The sequence below is a fragment of the Poeciliopsis prolifica genome, unplaced genomic scaffold (genome assembly GCF_027474105.1).
Source record: "Poeciliopsis prolifica strain line A6 unplaced genomic scaffold, Auburn_PproV2 SCAFFOLD005, whole genome shotgun sequence".
In the NCBI taxonomy this organism is placed as follows: domain Eukaryota; kingdom Metazoa; phylum Chordata; class Actinopteri; order Cyprinodontiformes; family Poeciliidae; genus Poeciliopsis; species Poeciliopsis prolifica.
Genome location: NW_026562380.1, coordinates 4,325,640 through 4,342,508, shown reverse-complemented (window position 1 = coordinate 4,342,508; position 16,869 = coordinate 4,325,640). Strand labels below are relative to the sequence as shown.

The 16,869-nt window shown below is 37.8% G+C and overlaps 1 protein-coding gene across 2 annotated transcripts in view; it reads right to left on the bottom strand.

Annotated features, from left to right (window-relative positions):
- LOC129359555 (uncharacterized) overlaps positions 1-11,307 on the bottom strand; it is a 36,844-nt gene extending 25,537 nt beyond the window's left edge. For both annotated transcript variants that reach the window (XM_055029198.1, XM_055029199.1), the window contains exon 1: positions 11,212-11,307. The gene's annotated coding sequence lies outside the window, so the exon portion shown is untranslated. The remainder of the gene's footprint in view (positions 1-11,211) is intronic.
- Between the last annotated feature and the right edge of the window lie 5,562 nt (positions 11,308-16,869).

The window sequence follows — 16,869 nt, the reverse complement described above, 5'->3', positions numbered from 1 at the left end:
TAAATGTTAAATTCATCTCTTTGTAAAGTTATTCATACACTTTGAACATTGTTTGGTGGTCAGATGAAACCATCGTTGAATCTTTTGTTTTAAATCCAAAATGGGCTGAAAACTAACGCTTCACATGCAGTATTCATGCTTCAACGTGGTGGTGGCCGCGCCATGCTTTCTTTGACAGGCACCGGGAATGGAGGCATAGTTAGAGAGAAGATGAATGGAGATGATTGCAGGTTGATGCAAACAACTTATTTTCAACAAGCCCAAAAAAACAGCCAGACCTAAAGTAGAGGGATGGTTTAAAGTGTATTCTAGTGTTCAAACTGCTCACAATATATAACATCAAGTATTATCAATATGTTTGCAAGTAATATAAAGTCCTGCAGTTTTAGGCACAGCAGATCTATGCAAGCTCCTACAAATCTTCCTTAACAACTGTGGTTTCAGAGTGCTCTGTGGCTAACTCTCTCTTCACACAATTAATGGCATTATGAGCACCACTGGAAAGCTCAACAAAAACTGTTGTGTCTGTGATTTTCCCATGGGAACATCATGTTGTGTTGATGCCAAACTCTCTGAAGTGATACAGTTATCGCTTCTCACTCATGTTCTCCTTGAAACTTCAGTGTCGAGACAGCAAAGCTAAATCAAGTAAAGATTTAGCTGTAATTTTAGCGCCATCAAGGATAACCACAATGTGTCACTGAGGGAAAAGGGCTATGCTCTATTAAACTGTTGCACACTCTCATCTGTAGTATTGTTTAATGTGCTGATGTCCTCGTGATTAGATGTTTTTCACATTCTGAGGCCTTAAAGTGGAGTCACTGTGACATCTAAAGCCAGGGCATCTGAGCCTCATCAGACAGGCATTTCAAATCTGCTGTCATGGCTGTTTAAAAAGAGGCAGACAGAGGACAAAAGCAGCTTGTCCAGTTGTAGCCCTATTGAGGTTCCTTAACGATGCCTCGGCCCTCTTAGACATCACTGCAAATTAAAGCTAACACTCAGTGAAAGGACAGATTAGTGCCGAGAGGATGGCACAAAGGGTGTTAAATATAGCGAGAAGCATGCTGGACCACAGGCCGGGCCTGGGACACATTACCTACAACTGTCCACACTGACCTATTTCCACTAAACTAACTTAAACATTTTAGCGACTTCCATTGTGCAAAGAGCTTTTGAAGGTGCACTGCTGAAGTTTGATCTGCATGGCCCACTTTTGGGCATGCTGTCCTTTGATGCCTCTGATAAAAGCGATGATGGGGGGTTTAATTAAATGTGGCAGGTGATTATATGGTCTATATTTGTCTGAAGGGTCATGGCAAATGTGGCAAGAGATGGTCACAGGGGAAATGGGTTTGCAAAGAATACAAAAGGCATTATGATTGTGGTACATGCAATAAAAAGCCAAGTCGAGACCTTAGTGACAGATATAAGTCTCACTGTTTCTTAGAGAAATTAAAGTGATTTATTCAATATCTTCTTTAAGAAAAATATTGAGCAAATGTGAAAGTCATCTCAATGAACGTCTTTTCTATGAGGATAATTTACTGTGGACTCGTAAGGTCCACAGTTCTGTTATTTTACCAGATGTTGAACATGTATGGATGAACTTGAGAAAACAGATTATTTAATGAATGTGCAACTAATGAATGGTATCATCAATTGAAATATGTGTACTATGTGCATAATGCTCACAATTATTTTAGTTACAATTAGTTTTTCAACATTATCTATCAAAGTGGGTGGACGGGTCTAATATTGCTTAAGTTAATATAATTGGTCCAATCAGGTTGTAAAGTGCATGTTGAGATTTACGTCATGATGCAGTGTGGGTCAGGAATCATTAAGTAATTATGATAACAAAAAACAGTCAATTAAATGGATATAGTTTTTAAATGTATTCAGTCGTTACGTTTATGTAAATTGGATACAGATTTGAATATTTAGTGTTTTGTGTAAAATATAATTTTAATTTTGGCTTTTAATAAAACTTTACCAACAGCTGAATTCCTTAAATAACATAAGTCTTTCTTATACAATATAATTTCCAATTTCTTGATTTTTTTTATTTATTTTTTTTCTATTTGATCTTTGGTGAACAAATTGGTTTAGTGTAGGAAATGTGGTGAACATACTTGAGGTTACTGTACTTAGTAATTTGACATGGGTCAGCATGTAAATACAGTTAAAGAAAAAGTATCTGATACACTGCCAATTTTTCAGTTTTCCCTCTTACAAAGAATGGAGAGGTCTAATATTTCCAACCAGTCTCCAGACCTGAACCCAAAAGAAAAGCATTGAAGGGAGCTAAATATTGTTCCCCAGCAACAGCCCAGAAACCGGAAAGACATGTTTAATTTTACAAGGAGTCTGATGTGATTCATATATTTGCATGATCAACACGTAGGTTGTTGTTCTTCTATGAACTCTGGCACTTTTGGCAAGAAATGCTAATGACTGAAAACACTTTGAGAGTAGATGTGAATTATCCTTCGCGTTGTATGTATAGACTGATATGGAGACCAGAATCTGAAGAGTTTTATCTGTTGAATAAGAAAGGAGACACCACAAAGCTGCTCATTTTCTGCTTTTAACAACAGTTTTAATAAGACCCCAAACTGGTGTACCCAATGGCCGTGGCCTGAGTTTATGTTACACAACATGTTGTCCCTGTTAGGAATTTGGTCTGTCCTATTTGTAGAAATGTCATTGTGTCATGTTGCTTTGGGAATCACATACTCGGACAGATTTTATGATATGGTTGATTCAGTCAGAAACAATCTTAGCACATCCAGGGCCATCTTGTAATTCAGATATCCTGTTCTTCAATTATTGTTTCTAGAGAATTTGTTAAAGAGCCAGTGATGCACATTGTGTGATAAAATCCGAACAATGAATTGACTGTGGACCTTAAATCTTGGTGTAATCCCTAGAGCACATGCTTGTGTTTTGCTCCCACTAATCTCTCCCCATTCCCACCCCTACCCTACACTCCTTTTCATGCTGCTGGGTTGTTAGAGGTTGAATATTTGCATTTCTTTCCTCCTGTGCCATCGGTCCTTTCAGGAGGCCATTAATGCAGAAAATCTAGTCACACTAGACGGCAGCAGGCTGCTTTAATACTCCTGTTGCTCTGGGTCACTCTCTAACGTTGACCTCAATGAAACAGGAGAACCTATGGTCCTCCCCCACTTCTTCAGATAGCTGCATCAGTTTAGCAAAATCCATCCAAATGCAATAATCTTCCTCTAAATTTTTGTTGGACTTGGGAGAAAGAAGTCATGAACAGAAACCTACTAGTGGTAGTTATTTATGTAGGCAATGTGACTCACCACACATGCCACTTAGCCTTGTGAAGTGACAGAAACACTAAAAAAGAATCTTATTGTTAGCTTCAGCCAAAATTAAGTTTAATTTTGTTCATTTGCAAGTCAAGTCATTGAAAGGACATTTTCACACTTGATAGTGAGGTAGACTTTGTTCGATCGGGGACCTAAATTACAACACTTGTACCATTTTCAGCTGGTGTGGTTCACTTTCACACTGCACTCCGTTAAATGAACCAAATCCTTCAAAAATCCCTGTTCCCTCTCCCCTTGGGCGCTACACCAAGAGCCATTGAAGGAAACTACAGAAAAATCTCTGAAGAAGACGTGCGCAAATTCACACAGTTTAAACAAAAATGGAATGGCGCCATGGTTTAGTGGTTGTAGGATTTCATGTTTGTTCTTGGAAAAATACCACAAGTCATTTCTCCCACTAGAACTTGATTGTTTTGGTTGTATTTACCCAGAATGCCCTGCTTCTTGCTTTTGGAGCAATCTCCGATCCGCTTGGTATTCACGAGTGCATTCCAGTGCACCTGAATTTATTTCAACTATGCCGAACAGACATCTTGGTAAACCAGAATTCGCCTTTTTGTCCACAACAGAGTTTGATTGAACAGTCACACTTCCCCAAACAAATCAAACTTTCAAGACAAATGAACTAGAATTCAATTAAAGCTGACTAAGCAGCATTGGTGTGAATGCACCTTAAATGCTTTTAGTCTTCACCTCAAATTTAAGTTTATAAAATGAAGATCTATATGGTGAATCATCCAGTGAGGATCAGAACACCAGAACTTCCAGACATTAGCTTGACAAGCCAACACAGGAGGGAATTAAAAGTGCTCTGTTGTGAACTCAGTGTAACTACAATTCACCAAAGTGAAAAATGACCGCTTGTGGCAAAATCCAGAACCTAAAAGAATCCAATTAAGATTCAGTTTAGATGTTGTAATTGTTGTTCTGGTTCTCACCAACATTTTTACTCTCATTTGCTTATGCAATATTCAGTGGGTTCCTCCCAACAACTATGCAATTGGAATAGTCTTCTTTACCTTGCAGTAGCTACAGTCTGCACATCTGACTGTTCAACATAATTCAGTCCATATTTTACTTGTGAGGTACTAACTATGAGTTCATCTATTGTTTTTCCCATACCAACATGTCGTTTGGCCCCAAAATCCCACTTTATGCATGCGGAAGAATTGTTTGCATGGGTAGGCTATAGATTAAACATAATCTGCAGAAATCAACAGACATTTTGTACTGCCAGAGGAAACAAAATAAAACATGCTCTAAAGGAAAGTAATTTCTTAACTAATAAACATTTTGCTCACAAACAAAAGCTTTTGTTGCCCTAGTACTGTTTACTCTTTGCTTGGGCTATTAGCAGGGGTGGAGCAAGAAGGGGGGACACACTTTCATGAAACGCACTCATTTTCCAGCATTGGTTATCTTTGGCTCAAAGCTGCTTTTGGCACCTTTTTTCTTTTACATAGCCATAGCCACCATGTTCACATTGAACAGATGCTTTTTGTCATCAAATGTTCTATGTTCTATGGCAAAAATTGTCTGACACTGCAAATCTATTATCAATATGAATGTATTGTCAATATAAATACTGCGTATTTTTAAAGACAAGGTATCTACAAAATTCTTCTTTTCACCTAAAACGTACTTTGAAAATTACTTGTTTGATTTGAAAAACAATGGAAAGGCAATAATCACCTTTTCAATAGATTAGTAATGTTTCATATTTTCTAGATTTCTAAGTTTTATTTATATACCACATAGAATTGTGTTTTTTAGTGCAGTATTTGCTTTAAAAGGCAAACGTGTATTTAATTTGTTTGATGTGAGTGGCAAGAAAATGTAGGGATTGAAGTTGTGCAGACAGAGACTCTCACCCAGATCTGTATTTAGGTAAGAGATGCCTCTGACTCCTACAAAGCTTTTTAACAAAAAAAAAAAGCCACTTTGCTTAAAAAACAAGAGACTAGAGACTTGCAGAAATGCAACATCAGCGTTTTAACAATTAGGCTCGTTAACCCTGTGGAAAGAACAGGAAGGCAGCCTGTATGCAATTATAGCAGACATAAGATCAGACAAAGTGTGAGCTTGGAGGTCAAAAAAAAAGGGATCGCGTCTACGTTATCAGTCTGTTTAGGACTCACAGTCTCCCAGTAAACCATGTCCCCACCGGCCCCCTCGCCTTATCCGAGACAGGGGTGGAAAGCTGCAAATTCTGATGGCAGACAGGAAGCTCTTATTGTACTGGGGCAGAGATCCCAGAGCCAGACAGCATACAGGAGCGATGTCATCCCTGGCAGAGCCAGGCATATCTTTGTGCTTGCTCACCATGTAACAAAGACATAAATAAACACTGTTACCCCCGCTGGTCTTCAACTGTCATTTCAATTAGGAAGAGTAGTGATTGAAAGCCATGGTCTGTGTTTTTCCCAGCCATGTTGTTACCTCTGACCCCCACGGCTCGTGCCTGAGGTGATTTTCTTTATTGGTCCATAGGGTCAATGTTTGGCCCCATAGCCATCAGTAGCAGGCTTAAATCTGCAGAGTCAACATTCTGCTTTCCTGGCTGTTAGCTGCATTAGCACACTGAAGTTGCACAGCCCTTCCACTCCCACTCCGTAAACATCCTCCCTGAGGCCAGATAACATCTCTGTCCCGTCCATTCATTAGCCGGCCGATGGCTCATGTGCCTCTGGCTTGAACCCGGAGTGATGCTCATAGAGATATGAAGTATTAAAAAAACACTTTCCTTTCCAAAAATAAAATTGGTCAAACATTACACTACAAAGAAAAATTAGCAGTCCTGATGAGAAAATCTGTTTGTGTGCTGTGATATTCTTCTAGCCAATGAAATACTTTTTGTATTTTGTCAAATAATAATCACAAACTTTATTACGTCTTGGTTGTATGTGAAAGTTTTTACCACAAAAGAAGGGAAAGATCAACAACCCCCCTTTGTTTAAGTACATTGTGGAATGAGAAAATATAAGTCCTTTGTGGCGCATTTCTATCATTCCTAACATCCACAGGCTGACATTTTTGCTGATTCCTCTTTACAAAACAACTCAAGCTTAATTAGATTTGATGGGGAGAGTCTGTTAAATAACTCTTTTTTTCTTCCCACATTTTCTAGATTGGATTTAGGGTTGGGATTTATTATTTTAATCTATGAATATTCTTTGTACTAAACCAATGAAAGGTGGGTCTGGCTACTCTAAGATGATCTTCCTGCTGGAAGGTGACTGTCTGCCCCATGAAATACTACAATGTATTTGGTTTCATTTGAACTCCCATCAACTTTTTTACTGACTTGCAGTCTTCTGAAGTCTCCATAGAAGAGGTGTGGGTAATTTGCCACACCAGCATTTACGCAAGGCATCGTGAGTAAAAATTAAAGGATCGTGAGTAAAAATTTCTTAGGCATTTTCAGATGTCTAATTTCTTTGTTAAAACAGAAAAAACATGCTTTTCCTTTGATCACATAATCTCCCAATAAAGCTGCATAATACAGAAATTACTACAGTGACACAGTTTTGCAGCTTTTTACTACTTTGCAAAGTCTCTGAATGGAGCTGAGACCAAATGCAACATGTTCCAGGAAGCAGAGCATTTGGAAAATTGACAGTAAACATTTTGTTACTGACAATAAATCATCACATTGTTTCATTAGCATCCTCCAAATTTTTATTCATTGTGGTGTCCCTCTGAGATCTTTCTCTCTTTGGCTTTCATTTGCATACCTCTCGAGACATCACACCCTTTATTTTGCCCTATGAGTGAGTGAGACAGGAGAATTTTCTGGTGAGAAACAAGCCACTGTGATAATCCTCGTCCAGGGATTTACAATCATCACCAGACAAAGAAATAGGTGCTTATCTATCTTAATTTTTTTCTTTTCAGATTTCTTTTTATCGTCTTAACCATGTTTACTTCTCTTAATGTGGATAATTACAACGTTCAATGAAGATAAAGCCCAGTATTTATCATTTAAACAAGTTCATTCTTATCTAAGTGTGCTCTGTTCTCACAGAAACAGCCCAAAACAATGGTGAGATTCCTGATCCTCCCTCCCGCTTTTAACCCTGGGTTTCACCTGAACCTAATCTTTTGAGGCATCTTAGTCATACAAAACCCTGCAAACCTGAGTATGTTGATGGCATGTTGGTGGTGGTCTCCAAAGACTAACAGGGACAATGGATCAAATGCAACCTAAAATACAAAGAGGCTTTGAACTATTGTTATTGGTCTCATGCCCACCACAACCCCCTCAAGTTCTCCTCAGCTCCTCATATCTCACTTGTTATCTGACCCAGTGAAAGTGCCACATTTTAGAGGAGATGGAGGAAGTGTCTGATTTAACTATCTTCTTCACATTTGACCTGGATTTCTTGTACAGTAGATTCACCCACATTCCCACTAGCTGTTTTGAAAACTTTCAATAATGTCTGTTCAGAATTCCCCCTCATCCATTTGACTGTGGAGTCATAAAGTAAATGTGGTTTGGAAGCCATTTAAGAATCAAATAGAACATATATCCAGATTACATGCTTCTCAAACAATCTGCTTCTGTTGCAGAAAAAATAAAAAATCCAGCATATTTTGTAGCCTACTAAAAACTCTGTAGATTTCCCAATGTTTATAAAGGCAGGTGTGTCACTTTAAGATGTGCACATCAATGAAAAAGTCATGACTATACACAGATGGTGATGTAACAGTTATTGTAAGCCCATGTAGTGTAACTTCTATTTGTTTTAAAATTAAATTACAGTTTTTCTTTACTTAAAATTTAAGGTCTAAGTGTGTGGTCACATTTTAGAAATGTTTACAGTTATTTTCATGCAAATAATAAAGTGGAAAAAGACTAATTTTTCCTCACCCACCAAAAACAACTTCTTATTTGGAACCACTTTTTGCCCCAATTCTAATCAACAATCTGTAACTCACTAAGACACAATGTGAAAAGTAACTTCCTTGAAATTGTAAACTTGTCAGTTCAATTCCACTTGAATGTGTCTGCAAGGCATTTAATACCAAATTGTTCATCCATCTTGTAAGAACACTCATCTATAAGTGCTGCTTGATGAAGATTAGTGGACTTGTTAGGGACTGCAATGTCATTGTGAGATTAAATAACTTCACACACTCAGAGTCTGAAAGGTGCCAATTGCCATTGTTTAACCAGTCACTAAATTTTTAGCATTCATTTATTGGGGCCAGCAGCCACCACTTAGGACACCCATCAGTTAAACCCTCAAGAATAAACCATGGACTGAAAATGTGTAGAAAAGTTTAACTGTATAGTCACACAATTGTTGGAAGAAATGGGAGTGGTGATGCAACCTGCTGTGCTTTAAAGTAACAATTATGGAACTGGAGCAAAATTATAACTTCTACCCGATTGGTCTCATTTAAAAAAAAAGTTTAGTCAGGGGTGATTGCAAGTTAAAACTAAAAAGGAAAAGTTGTGAAAATCACAATATATCAAACATGAATTATGAAACATACCCACTAATGCATGGATGATGATTTGTGTTTGTAAGCTGTAGATTGTTGCCAGTTCTCCTAACTAAAACAGAAACATTGATACTGTACAATAGAACCTCAAATTTTTTTCTTTTTGCTTTTTAAATATGGGACTTTCTTTTGCAATATAAATCCTAAGAAATTTTATCCTTCGACATCAATCTCTGTCTGAATGATAAAGAAACTGATGACAGATGAGTTGATCGCCGTCCTAGGGTGGGGTCCTTGCATATTTGTCTGCAGTTCTACTGTAAATGCAAACGTCTCCACCCAAATTCAAACCACTCCACAGACTTGTCTCCCTTCCCGAGCTGTCTGTAGACATCAAGTCAAACATATTATACGCACACTGTTTACCTTCATTCCAACACACATTTCCACAAGACGGGACCATGAGGAGTCTTGCCTAATGAGAAAACAGCATGTATCTAATCAGCTTGAGAGATTAGGGAGAAACTGTGCAAACCACAGTAAAGCTATCATTGGCAGAGGCTGCTTATGATACAGGCTTGTCAGTTTCTGCCAGCTGGCACACATGACCAGGGGTAAACCGCGCCTGCCAGTTAATGGATCATAAAGGTTTGCTTGTAGCCCATTCACAACTCCACATTATTTAGCAATGTAACACAAATCCATTAGTTTTCTGTGTAAGCAAGCATGATATTTAGACTCCACGCACCGTGCAGGCTCCATGCAGCAAAACAAAGACGTAAGGCACTCATAAGTCATCATGGCTGGGCAACTCTAACTGTAAGACAGTTTTCTTCAAAAGCTTATCACATAATCACAACAAAAAAATGTTGGCAAGCTCAGAGCAATTATTCTCAACTGCATCATGTTATTGCACCAGCATTTTCCTAACCATTCTGCCCACAAAAAACAATCCATTCAAGTCAAAATTATACCAGCAAAATTGTAACCCATCATAAGATGTGAAATGCACCCACTCCCTTTAGAAAAGTGGCAGCCTTGTTTCTGCCTCTTGTTTTTATGACACTTATATGTCCTCTGGTTATAAATCTGTGGATGCCAAAATAAAGCAGTTGATGTCTATTTTCCACTGATGTGCAAGACGATGAATTTTTCTTTTACCACACACGCGTTTTACTGAAGAAGGGTTGATCAAATGAATTTAATTACCAAAAAAACCTTCAAGTTTGCAAGAAAACTTACTTTGATGGTACAGTTTGATCCTTTATGCCCTTTTAAGATTTAAGAAGGGATAATAAAGTTGGAAAATGTGAGAAGATCATTTTTAATTCCAACCACTAGAGAATCCTTCCATAACCAGGACGAAAGTGACTTTTTGGGCCTGACACGTAGGCTGTTGATTTTACTGCTTGTGGAACTGACTGGATCTCTTTAACTCAGAGACATCTCAGGATGCGCATGGAGGGCACTTTTAATCAGATCCATGGCAGTGATCTCTTCTGCTCCAGGTTAGGATGTCTACAAGGTTAGATTTCAGAAACCAGATATAGATTTCAGAATCAGGTCTTTTAATGCAAAGAAGCACTGCTTCTCCCCAACAGCAGAGCCTCCTGAGAACTCAGTAAATCGATAGTTTTCCTGTTATGCTACAAATATGGAAAAAATGCATTTTTGCAAAAACTGCGCAGCTTCTCACCAGTTGGAAGATTGGTGATGAGTCATCACAAAGGACTGATGAGCCAATCAGAAGTTAATTTTGGTGTCACTGTGGCAACAGGTTCCCAGAGATAAAGCAATAGGTTACAAAATTTTGATTTTTTTTTAAGGCATGTAAACAGAGTATCAACAATACCCCTATTGTAATGAAGCGAATTGTAAAAAATTGCGTAGGATATCTTAAATGTACATTGTTTTATAGAACAGAATTAATCTTTTATGAAAAAACCAATAATTTGTTTTGGCTGAATTAGAGGTTATTAACTGAATAATAACATCCAGCTGTAAAGGGGAAAGGAATGTAATAAATCTCTGGAAGCTAAAACGTAAAAAGGGTTGTTCATTATCACACAGTAATGGCAATCATTCACAAACCATTCACAAAATTAGCACAATCTCGATGACCAATGATAAAAATATATTTGATTTATAACTTACAGAGTTGTGTTTAAAAAGAAAGATGACTACTTATAATTATATGATTTTAAACACATCTTTCACAATTTGTTCAGTTTTTATAAATATAAAAACCAAAATGCTTAGTGCCTCATATATTTTTCTGCATTTTTCCAGTAGCACAACAGAGAAACTCAAATTTGCACATATTTAGCAACTCCAAATACTGTACTGAATTTGTCCATAAATGACATAATAAAAAGCAGGGAAAACAAAGTTTTGTTCTTACCTTACAAGGCCATTCTTCAGTGAGTGGAGGAATAAACTTTAAAAATATGAGACGGACTTTGTCAGATGCTCACATTCTGTTTGAACACAAGTGAACATGGCTGATAGTGGTGGCATGGCAAGCTCTGCAGGCTAACAGAAAGGGATTAAAAAGCATTAGGAGTGTCCAGATGCAGAGCCACACACACATTCGTTCAAATTAATACTCTGACACGCTGCACCGCAGAATAAAACATAAAGTAAAAAATCATGTTACTGTGTCATTACTCAGAATTAATGGCAATGCAGATCAGAACATCCTATATTAGTAATATTTGCACAGTACTTTGGCCCAAGGTTATAGCCTGATATGTAATGTTAAATGGTGTAGTCAACAGTTGAACCTCTGTTTATACACATACTCTTGTATCTTCCTCTGTGTAGATCTCTTGTTAAAGCTGATTATTGTAGACCAGATGGGCCCCACAGGCCACGCCCTGTCTGTCTGCCCTCCAGTTATCATCCAATGAATGACACACATCTGTATGAGTAGATGACCAATACAAGCAAACTGGGTCACAGTTTTATTTGAAGATAATACACTTTCAGTGCAGAATTGTGTTTTTTCCAAGATATTTCCTGCCTTGAAAGTGTAAATACAGTAAAACAGAACATACCACCAAAGTCACCCACACATCATATGATTTTCCCATATGAACAATTTAGGGATAATTTATCTGTAAAATACAGATTTCCTTTGGGGTTATTATAGGAACACAAGGAGTTTGTGTGCCAGCAGCGTGCTTCCAAAGGCCAGAAATTCCCCAGCTGCAGCTCTGAGGCTAGCCTTGCTCCCTGGACAGCCTCCTCTGAAAATCTCCTGTGACCCTTCTGACTTTCCATAAATCTGCTGAGTGATTGCGGTGCTCAATTAACACTCCACGAATTGCTCCCAGCGGAGAGAATGGTCACATCCGAAACTGCAAGAAACCGAAGCCGCAGGTTCACTCTGAGTTCTGCTGTAATAACACAGTGGACCCGGTACAATGAAAGAGGGCTTGAAGGTCCAAAGCTATAATAGCAGCCATTGTGCTGGTGGTCACACAGTCACTCAAGTGCAATATTCAGGAAAGCCATTTCATTACATCCAATAGAGCCTCAATCATGTGTAAAATTTGCAGTTTGAATAGGCTTGCAATCATATCAATCATCAGCCACTGTACTGAACGCTAATGGAGGCCCTTTCTTCCTGCTTATGCTTTGTGTGTTTTGTTTCCAGAGGCAGTATCAGAGTAGTGTTCATTTTAGACTATTTTTTTAATCTTGACAGGACTTTCGGTCTCTATTGTGTAACTGATTTAGGTTGCTCACACCAATATGTTTCCTCCAGATTAGGACAAAATAGAACATAGGAAAAACATCAGTCAAAGCCCATCACACATTCTATGTTAAATACAGCGCAGTAGATGACCTGCAAACAATTTCACACAAAGTTTTTCAATTGGCATTACATTAAAAATTTTAACAAGGCATAACACAGTGCCGTTAACAGGTATGTATATCCCTTGAACTTCTTCATGTCACACTACAATCCCAAACTTTTGGCAGTTTGTGGCTGACTGGCAGAATAGCGCATAATTTTGTAAGGTGAATAAACAATTAATGTCAAATGTTTAACAAATAAAAGAGCAAAATAGTGTAATGTGCTTTTTACTGTGATAAGAGTTTGCCTAATCACTTTCAATCTGTGTGGACATGCAGTAAACAGTCCAAGTGTTGGAGAAATTTAAAGCAGGTTTATGTTTTAAAGCAATGTATTTAAAACATAAACATCCAATGCACTCACAGAATCTCTGGAAGAAACACCCAGAATTCAGGTGGGAAAATTCATAAAAACATGGCAGCAGCAGGATCATGCTGATGGAATGCTTTTCTTTAGACAGAACAATGGAGATGGTCAGAGTTGATCAACAGAGCTAAATGGAGAGAAGGCCTGAAAACAAATCTGTTAGAGACTGGAAATAAAGAGAATCACCCAAAAAAGTGATAAGATTCACTGAAGGTACATCATTTAATTATCATAATAGTTATATCTATCAATATCATTGAAAGTATGCGGGCTTTGTGCAGCAGTTTAATCTTGTTAAGGATAACAATAGGCTGGAGACATTACCTAATGTTTGGATTTCAGATTTGAGAACATAGTTACATTTACAGTTAATCCTTCACAATTGCTCAATAGAAATTCTCCTAAATGATTGAATTACATTCTGATTCAATAAAGCTAAAAAAAAAACTGTCATTAACTGAGCAACTTTAGGAATTGTAGACACAAGAAATTGTAGAGCCAAAGTTACCAATATTAGAAAAAAATCATAAACGAAACTGAAGAGCCTGCAAAAAGAAATCATTCACTGCAAAGTAATGATTCACCAGTGTTAACAAAATCCTCATGTTTGACTGTAAATCTGGATGGTGTCACTGAAATGTGATGTAAAGAAACATGGCAAGCATGACACACAACATCTTGTAACTTAACATGTAATCAAATTTGGTCTTAAAGAATAACTGGGTGTTTCATTGCTGATTCCACCATGTTTTCATCATTGTGCCAGAAATGCATTTTGGAGAAATAAAACTTTTAATAGAAAGCAATTATAATCTACTCCAATTTTAATTGAATGAAGTGAGTGATTCTCAGCCTGAAATGTTCATTACCATGCACTGACATCATTTGTGGTCAAAACCTTTGGGCGTGTAGATGGTAGAATACAGTGACTTTGTTTACAGATGTTGTGACTTAGAGTGTGGAAAATAGGTGGTCAGCACCCCCACAAACCCTATAATTTGCACTTTGTTGGTCTTGTTTCTTTTATTATGCTGCAAACAGTTATGTATACAAGGAACATCTCATAAAAGATGCTAATATAAACACTTTATGACAGCAGACAATCTTTTCCCCAGTGAAAAAAGTAAACACATGATTTCATCTGCTATATTTTATCTCTGAAGCTCAGATCAACACCCTGCAAGGTGCTTGGCAGAAAATCAACTCCAAACACTTGTTTGGACCCGACGTGTATTTCAGGGATTTCTGGAAGGTCCATGTCTGGCCTGTCTTTAGAGAACTGAGCTGCGGCTTTGGTTTGTAGTAAAATGTTTTTATGTCTAGACGTTTCACCAAAATAGAATCACTGAATGGAATTAGCTGAGTGTTAACCAGAATGATGGGAGCACTTTCTCATGAGTGAAAAAAAAACTGCCCAGGCAAAGCTCACCAAACTTGTCAGCTGGAATAGAAATGCTCAAAACTATATATATATATATATATATATATATATATATATATATATATATATATATATATATATATATATATATATATATATATATATATATATAATTGACAAGAACCATTTGCCACCTTTGCAGAGCAAATTCACTGGAGCACATTTGCCTCCTCACCATCTGTGAGAAAGATGTATCCAAATCTGAGAGACCGAGGAGCTTGCTCAACTCATTTGCTTTATGAGGGACATTTTCTCAGGATCCTGTTGGCCAGACAGACTTGGGTGTCACAAGTAAAATGCAAGAGACCCAATAGGTACCCACATCAGAAAAAAATCAACCCCTGACAGACTGTAAACAGCTATTGATTTTCTGATGGTACAGAATACTTAGAAAATAAGTTTTGTGTAACTATTTCTGATGGTGAGCAGGTACAGTTAAGTCCACAATTATTCATATCCCTGACATATTTAGGTTTAAAGCACTATGTTGATGGTAATTATATCATCTTGTTGCTTCTGACTGGAAGTATGAACATTTTCAAGTAGCTCAGCTCAAGTCAGGACTTGAACCTGAGAGTGAAATGAGTGAATTAGGGTGACAGAAGGAACATCTTTCAGTTTAATACACTTAGAGTTTATCTTTAAAGATAGTCATTTTACTAAAGGAAACATGTAATTATAATTGATTGAGTGCTTGCTGTACTGCCAATAATATAATTTCCACTGGTTTCTAAGTGTGTAAATTGATTTTGATATGGTGTACTTTCAAACAATAGATACGTTATTTAAAATATAGTAAAATAGCTTTGTTATCTTTTGAGCAATGCCTTCTAGGTCTGTGAAAAAATGTAAAAACTAAATCTTCATTATTTATCAATTTTTATACATTTTTTAAAATATGTTTTGAGTGTTCTTGTAAGCAAAAGCTATTTGCCGCCTTGTGGAATGAAGGATAACTGGGAAGGAGAAGTGGGTTAACAAATCTTCTTTTGTTTCTCTCAGTGATAAAAACCAGAACGTACACTTATTTGATAAATTACCAAAACGTATTGGTCCTCCAACAGTCTATTACTTTTAACCACTGACACATTGTTAACCCAAAATTGCCTCTGTGTGTTTTTTTTTTTTCTTTTCTTTTTTAACGTCGGAGAGAATATTAAATCTTCTAAATAGGCTCGCAATTTACATCTCCAGTTTGAGTGTTTCTTGCTCAGTTTTATTTGAAAAACTTGCCAGAACAGCATGGGAGTCAGGATTCAGGAATGTCTTTGTCGCTGCTAATGCACAGTGACACACAGCTAGGGTGGATCAGGATTTCCAAACATTCTCTTCAAGTTTTGTTGAACAATCCCTTTATTAGGCCATCTGGGCCTGAGACAAGAGTGCCAAGGCTTTTAAGCGCAGTGCAAGTCACTGTCAGAATGTGCAGCTCACTGTGGGAGTGGACGAGGATTGATGGGCTGATGATGCTGTATTATAACCAACCCCACTCAGCGGTTTTAAAGCGATGCCGCCAGGCTGCTTACAGCTTCTAAGGCGGTGCTGGCCGAACAGCGTGGCACCGGCGTTAAGAATGACAGGGATGACTTGAGAGAGGCAAACGCACATACTGAGGATGCTTTGTGGAGGCAGAATGCTCTGATCTGCATTTTGTCTCTCTGCAGGCAACAGACAGTGGTGGGACTCTGGCAGCAATTCACTTTAACAAGTACCAGCTTTAAGCTACGGAGAGTCTTATTCTGACTAATGTCTGCCCCTCATTCACTGGAGCACAACATGAAAAGTGTTCAGACTCTGGGACTTTGCCAGAAGTGACATCACACCATATTTTCTCCTCCTATGAGGCAGACTGTAGAAGGATGTTATAGGGATTGAAATAACACAACTACCTCTGCTCACAAATGCACTGGTGTTGACGGCCAGTTTACATGTGAGGCAGTATAGACGTGTTCTTGCTTGTGTCAGATTGCTCATGCTTATGATCATGTGTGCTCTGTTGATGGCACATAGGCACGTAGTCAGATTGCCTGGAGCGAAATGAAAAGAGTAAGTAGCTCTTGAGCAAGCTGAAAAAAAAAGAACTTGTACTGGGTCATAATTCTGTTAGAGAACTATAATCCTACAATTCGCCGTCAAAAGAAAGTAAATTCTCTATACACTTTATACACTAGAAGTGCAGGAATACCTAGAGTGAAAAGATCTCACCTAAATATACTCTCAACTTAAGTTCAGGCTGGCAATGTAGTCATTTTGCCTGACAACTACTAGAATAAGAATCTCTGGAGTGTATTTTCACAGGGCGGCAGTGATTGCATGTGCAATCATCAGGTAGAAGTAAATAACTGAATATGGAGCAACTGATCAGGTACTAAGAGTGAATGACAAAAAAT